Raw genomic sequence first — 7,541 nt, 5'->3', positions numbered from 1 at the left:
TTTGGATACTTTGATTGGGATTGCGTTGAATGTGTATATTGCTTTTGGTGGTATGGACATCTTGACGATGTTGATTTTGCCTATCCAGGAGCATGGGATGTTTCTCCATCTTTTGAAGTCTTCCTCAGTTTCTTTTTTAAGCTTATTGTAGTTTTCTTCAAAGAGGTCTCCTACATTTTTGGTTAGGTTTATTCCTAGATACTTCATACTTTTCTCGTTACTTTGAATGGTACTCTGCTGGTTAGATCTTTTTCCATCTTGGGGCTCTTTGCATACACTATGGCTGTTCATTTTTGTTCATTATTTTATACCCTGCCACTCTCCCAAACTCTTGTATAAATTCTAGCATCTCTGTATTGAGTCTCTTGGTTCTTCTATGTAAAGGATCATGTCATCTGCGAACAGTGAAAGCTTGACTTTTTCATTTCCCATTTGGATTCCTTTGATTTCTTTTTCTTGTCTTATGGCCTCTGCGAGTACCTCTAGCACTACATTGAATAGCAGTGATGATAGCGGACATCCTTGTCTTATTCCAGATCTCAGTGGAAAGGATTCCAGTTTTTCTCCATCTCAGTGGAAAGGATTCCAGTTTTTCTCCATTCAGTATGATGCTGGCGTTGAGTTTTTCGTATACTGCTTTGATTATGTTGTGGATTGTTCCTTCTATGCCTACCTTGGTTAGGATTTTTAGCATGAAGTGGTGTTGGATTTTATTGAAAGCTTTTTCTGCATCAATTGATACTATTATATGATTTTTTTATTCTTCAGTTTTTGGATGTGGTGTATTACATTTATGGATTTCCAAATGTTGAACCATCCCTGCATTCCACGGATGAATCCTACTTGGTCTGGATGAATGATCTGTCTGATGTTTCTTTGAATTCTATTGGCTAGGATTTTGTTGAGAATTTTACCATTAATGTTCATCAAGGAGATCGGTCTGTAGTTTTCTTTCTCTGTTAATTCTCTATCTGGTTTTGGAATTAAGGTGATGTTGGCTTCATAGAATGAGTTTGGAAGGGTTGCTTCCTTTTCTATTGTTTTGAAGAGTTTGTAGAGGAATGGGGTTAGCTCTGTTTGGAATGTTTTATAGAATTCTGCAGTGAAACCGTCTGGACCTGGGCTTTTCTTTGTTGGGAGATCTTTAATCCCTGATTCGATTTCTGCCTCAGTTATAGATTTGCTAAGGACTTTTGTTGCCTGTGGCTGTTTTGGTAAGTGGTGGGAGTCTAAGAACCTTTCCATTTTCTGGTGTTCTTCTGATTTGTTGGAGTACAGTTGTTCGTAGTAATTTCTGATTATTTTCTTAATGGTTGCAGTGTCAGTTGTTATGTTGCCTTTTTCATCCTTGCTGCTATTAATTCTTGTTTTCTCTTGTTTTTTTCTTTGTCAATCAGGCCAGTGGGCTGTCTATTTTGTTTATCTTCTCAAAGAACAAGTTTTTTGATTTGTTGATTTTGTGTATAGTTTTTTTTTTATTTCAATCTGGTTTATCTCCTCCCTTGTTTTTGATGATTTCTTGTTTCCTTTTGTTTGTAGATTCATTTTGCTGCCAATTTCTGGAGGTGTGTGTTTAATTCTTATAACTGGTATCTTTCTTGGGCTTTGACATTGGTGCCAATTGCTATGAACTTACCACATAACATTGCTTTGGCGGTTTCCCACAAGTTTTGGAATGTTGTATCTGAGTTTTCATTGGTTTCCATAAGTGTTTTGATCTCATCTTTTATTTCTTCTCTGACCCATTGCTCATTTAGTAGCATATTGTTCAGCCTCCAAGTGTTTACATATTTCCTGGAGCATTTTGATTTATTGATTTGCAGTTTCATTCCTTGGTGGTCTGAGAAGGTGCTTGGTATGATTCTGATTTTTTTGAAGCTAGTGAGGCTTGCTTTGTGCCTTATCATGTGGTCAGTTCTGGAGAAGGTGCCATGCACTGCTGAAAAAAAAATGTATATTCTGTGTCCGTAGGGTGAAGGGTTCTGTAAATGTCTACCAAGTCCATTAGTTCTAGGTCTGTGTGAGTTCTATTGTTTCTCTGTTGAGTTTCTGTTTTGTTGATCTGTCTATTGGTGTTAACGCAGTGTTGAGGTCTCCCACGATTATTGTATATGCATCTATGTCCCCCTTAAGTCCATCAGCAATTGCTTCATGTAGCTGGGTGCACCTGTATTCAGTGCATAGATGTTTATAATGCTAATCACTTCCTGCTGGAAGGTTTTCTTCAGTAATATAAAGTGCCCATCCCGGGCCTGGCGCAGAGGCGCAAGTGGTTAAGGTCCTCGCCTTGCATGCCCGGGATCCCATATGGGCGCCGGTTCTATCCCAGCAGCCCCGCTTCCCTTCCAGCTCCCTGCCTGTGGCCCAGGAAAGCAGTCGAGGACGGCCCAAAGCTTTGGGACCCTGCACCCACGTGGGAGACCTGGAAGAGGCTCCTGGCTTTGGATTGGCAAAGCATTGGCCGTTGTGCTCACTTGGGGAGTGAATCATTGGATGGAAGATCTTCCTCTCTGTCTCTCCTCTCTGTATATCCACCTTTCCAATAAAAATAAAATAATAAAAATAAATCTTTTAAAAAAAAGTGCCCATCTCTATCTCTTTTGATGTTTGTCACGTTGAAATCTAGGTCTTCTGAGATTAGAACAGCTAGTCCAGCCTTTTTTTTTCTCATCTATTGGCATGAAATATCTTTCCATCCCTTCACTTTCAGTTTCTTAGTATCTTTTTTTTTTTTTTTAAGATGTGTTTCTTGTAGGCAACAGATGGTTGGGTTCTGTTTGTTGATCCATTCTGTTCATCTGTGTTTTTGATTGATAAATTTAGGCCTTTGTGTTTAGAGATCATATGGAGAGGTTGCGATTTTGAGTTGCCATGAACATGTGTAAGTGTGTGAGTTTGTATTTGCGTATATTTCTTTGATTAATTTTTTTTCCTCGTGTGGAGGTGGGGAGGTCTTCCCATTTGACATCTTTGATTTTGGTTTTCATTTTTTTCTTCCTGGGTTTAGCACCTTCCTAAGGAGATTTTCTAGAGCTGGTCATGCTGGCATTCTAGTTTCTCTTTCCTGTGGAAGAATTTAATTTCATTCTCAAATAAAAATGAAATCTTTGCTGGGTACATTATTCTTGGTTGGCAGTTGTTTTGTTTCAGAATCTGAAAGGTTTTACCCCATTCTCTCCTTGCTTGGAGTGCTTCTTCTGAGATGTCAGCCGTGATTCTGATTGGTTTCCCTCTGAAAGTAATCTTGTCTTTTCTTCGTACTTGTCTCAGAATAGTTTCCTTGTATTCACTGGAGGGGGAGCTTGAGGACCACATGTCTGGGTAAGGATCTCTTTGGGTTGAATCTGTTGGTGGTTCTCTGTCCTTCCTAGTTTCGTGCTGGATTTATGTTTCAAGTATTTTGAAAGTTCTCCTGTATTTTTTCATTGAGCACCCATTGCAAACATATCTCTTTTTCCACTCCTTTGGGAAGGCCTATTAGTCTAATATTTGACTTTTTGAGGTTGTCTTTCATTTCCTATATGGACCTCCTGGCTTTGTTCAGGTTTGTTTCCAGCTGTTAATGAGCTGCTTGCTTTCAGAATGATTGTCTTTCATTTCTGATATTCTGTCCTCTGCTGTATTTATTCTGTTAATTAGGCTCTCAACTGTGCGCTATAAGTCAAGGATTCCATTTTTGACTTGTTTTAGTTCTGCAATGACATAATTTTTGAATTCCTTGAACTCAAGGCCGCTACCTCTGCCTGGATTGATAGCCTCTGTTCAGTTGCGCCTGCACCCCTGGGGCCCATGCTGAGCAGTAGGGAATTCTGCCCGAGCCACCAGCTGCTTGCTTCCCCAGCAGGGTCAGGGCACTCTGTCTGCAACCACAGTGAGTGTGGTTTCACTCCCTACTACACTCTCTCACAGGTGCTTTCCTGTTGGGAAGTGCGCTGGTGGGACCCTCCCCTGCTTGTCCTCTCTCTCTGCCCGGGTTGGTGACCTCTATGGTCAGTCACGCAGCCACCTCTGGGGTCTCCAGCACTCCAGTGGTCTGTGGCCCCTGCTGGTTTTGGTACTTGTAAAAGGTTCTTCTAGCTGCTTTTGTATTCTCTGGATTGGCTGAGACACCCGCCGGCTTTCCCCCTGCCTGGGATCGTAACTCACCAAGTTTCATATAGGGTGCTGCCTTTCCTTTCTTTCTTTTTCTGGCTGTCCCTCCAAGCTGTGTGGATCTTTTTACTTTAGCGATGTCCAGGGACTTTCCCGCTCCTCTCCCTGTAATTCTATGCCTCCTGGTTTGTCCTTCTGCCGGGATTGGTCCCTCTCTGCACTCCACCCTATACCAGCTCTCCAGTGTTGGCCATCTTGGGGAGTCCCCTCTCCCACACTTTCAAGAATTTGTACATATAGTGTAGTTGTGCATTACATGTTAAACAATAGGAAGAAGGGAGTAATGGGATAGTATTGGTGGACTAGTGTGGGATGCAGAATCCAAACAAAATAAGTCGTGTCAACAGCTGTATATATGCTATGTGTGTATGTGCTGGATTAAGAATTTAAAAACTAGCAGAATAGGGGGCATTCTTATAGAAGGGTACCTTTAAACAAGGTACCAGAGCCCAGGAAAGAAGGGAAGGCTAGACGCAGGGAGATGGGTATAATTGTATGAAAGAGACATCTAGGCGCTGGCATTTTACCTGAGACAAGTGAAAGTTAATATGGTGGCAGAAAGGGAAGCCCTGGTGGGAGCTGTTGGAAAGGACATTGAGAGGGATGGGAGGCTTGTTACATGAAGATTAATATTAAGAATAATGTGGGGACCTGGCTTCTCAGTCCTGAAAGGGAAAAAACTAGAATTATAGATATACCTTCATGCATGTGCATCTGTATGGCTGTGCACATGTGTGTGTCTACTCTCCGGTTTCAGCACTGAGAGGACCTGGGGAGGAAGATGTTCTCCAGGGGATTCCGGTGTCTGTTTGATGTATACCATCCATTTGCTTTTTTTTTTTAATATTTATTTATTTTTATTACAAAGTCAGATACAGAGAGGAAGAGAGACAGGGAAGAAGATCTTCCTTCTGATGATTCACTTCCCAAGTGACCTCAACGGCCAGTTTTGCGCCAATCTGAAGCCAGGAGCCAGGAACTTCTTTCCAGGTCTCCCACACAGGTGCAGGGTCCCAAGGCTTTGGGCCATGCTCGACTGCTTTCTCAGGCCACAAGCAGGGAGCTGGATGGGAAGTGGAGCTGCCGGGATTAGAACCGGCACCCATATGGGATCCCAGCGCGTTCAAGGTGAAGACTTTAGCCGCTAGACCATGCCGCCAGGCCCTATCCATTTGCTTTTGAGCACTGCCCAACTTTCTGGTACTATGAGATTTCCTGCATTATTCTTATCAATAGTTTGTATCACTTCAGTACTCCAGGTCCTACATTAAAAAGTGATATTAGAAACCAAGATCTGGGAGCTGGGTATCTGCATTGCTCCTGGGATATGACTGTTTCTGGGTCCTCTCAGGTGATAGAGCTAGAAAATCTATGTGCACATACTAACCTTTGTGTGCACTCATGCCTGCACTTTACATATATGTGTGCAATATATGTGAGTATGTGTGTATATGTGTGTATCTATCTATGTATATCCATAACCGTCACATTATAACCATTTGGGAAGTGAAACAGTGCCTGCAAGATCTTTATTCTCTGTCTCTCTCTTTCCCTTTGCCTTTAAAATAAATAAATAAGTAAATAAATAAATCTTAAAAAAAAAAGGTGAATGTGAATTCAGGCTGACGTATCTGGCTTTTGTACAATGCCACGTGGTTAACTATATTCTCCCCTTGTTTTTCTCTGATCTCCCTTTCTAACAGAGAGAAACTTGGCCCCTACCATTTGACATCCATTTACTTGGTTTTTCAGTTTCCCCAAACAAGTATCTGGGTTTCAGAATTATTAACCTATATTGTGAGAAACAATTTTATCAGCTATAGAACAGCTTATGTTCTTCTGTCTTTACTCTTCCTCATTTCCAAGGACACAAAGCACAGAATCTCCCTCATGAACTTCAGTGAGGTCTGTCTGCTACATTTTCCTTGGCTGAAAACAGTATTTTATTTTTGTAAGACAGGTCAGTTGACTAATTTCCACTGGTCCAAGTTCTTTATTCTATTCCACTGATTAACAACAAATTCATGTATTGATTTTAATAGCTTTATAGTAAGTCATGCAACTGGGCAGTCATCCAAACTTGTTCTTTTTCAGAATTGTGCTGCCTTCTCTATTATGTTTCCATATAAATTTTAGAATCATTGTATCTTATGTAAACAAAGGCTTCTTGGGGTAGGTGTTTGGTGCAGTAGCCAAGATGCAATTTGGGATGTCTGCATCTTATATCAGAGTGCCTGGATTAACATCCAGGCTGGGCTTCCTGTGTTCCCTGTGAGACTGTAGGGGATGGCTGGGTTCATACAACCCATGTGAGAAACCCAAATTGACCTCCTGGCTTGTTTCTGTGTTAAAGTCTGTTTTATCTGATAGGATGACCAGGCTTGATTGTTTTTTCCCTGTTACTATGTAGTATCTTTTCCCGTCTTTTCACTTCCAGTCTACATGTGTCTTCATTGGTGGAATGTGTTTCTTGTAGACGTAAATAGCTGGGTCTTATGTTTCAACACATTCTGCCACTTTGTATCTTCTGATTGGAGAATTTAGGCAATTTTACATTCAAGGTTATTATTCATAAGTACAAACTTGGTCCTTTCATTTTTCCATACATTCTTATCATTTTTCTTTGTATTTCCTTTGTACTTTAACTGGAGATTTTCTGCTTTTATTTCCTTTTGCAACGATGACTGCCATTTTCTGTCTTTGTGTGATTCTTAAGAATGATTTGTAAGGCTGGACAAGTGGTGACAAATTCTATGATTTTTTGTTTGTTTTGGGAGGTTTTTCTTCTTCAATTTTGGTCTTGCAATATAAAAGCAATTGTTTACTGGTCACCATGTGGCTCATTCATCCACAGAAAATTGCATCCTTCTAGTTAGTTATATTGAACATTCAGATTAATGAAGTATACAAAATGTTACATAGCTTCCATTTTATGAAAATAAAGGTTGATGGAATATTTACATCTTAGTGGCACTCTCAGGTGATATTATGCGTGGATGATGGAACTTTTGAGAGATGAGACCATGTTGGAAGACCTTGTTAGCAGAGCACAAGGTAATCCAGGTACAGCCCTTGTTGGCTCTTACAACTCCAGAACCCTTGCTGGTACTTGAGTTCTGCTGAGAGAACTCGTTCTGTGTGTGCTCCTGGTTTCAGATGTGAGCACTTGCTTCCTCCTGTGGTCCTATCATTACCATTAACTCTGAGATGATGCACTCCAGAGTGGCCTTTCAACCTACATTATGCTATTTGGACTTTTAGTCTCTAAAACTAGGGGCTATATAAGCCGTTTCCTTATGAAGATGGCTGCTTCAAATACTTCCTTGTAGTAGTGCTGAGATGATAATAACATGTTGATTTGTGTGGTTTTCTTAGTGCTTTCTTGAGGT

This window comes from Ochotona curzoniae, unplaced genomic scaffold, assembly GCF_017591425.1.
Source record: "Ochotona curzoniae isolate NIBS_2020 unplaced genomic scaffold, NIBS_Ocur_1.0 scaffold_3208, whole genome shotgun sequence".
Classification (NCBI taxonomy): domain Eukaryota; kingdom Metazoa; phylum Chordata; class Mammalia; order Lagomorpha; family Ochotonidae; genus Ochotona; species Ochotona curzoniae.
Note: the sequence above shows the minus strand (reverse complement) of the source record.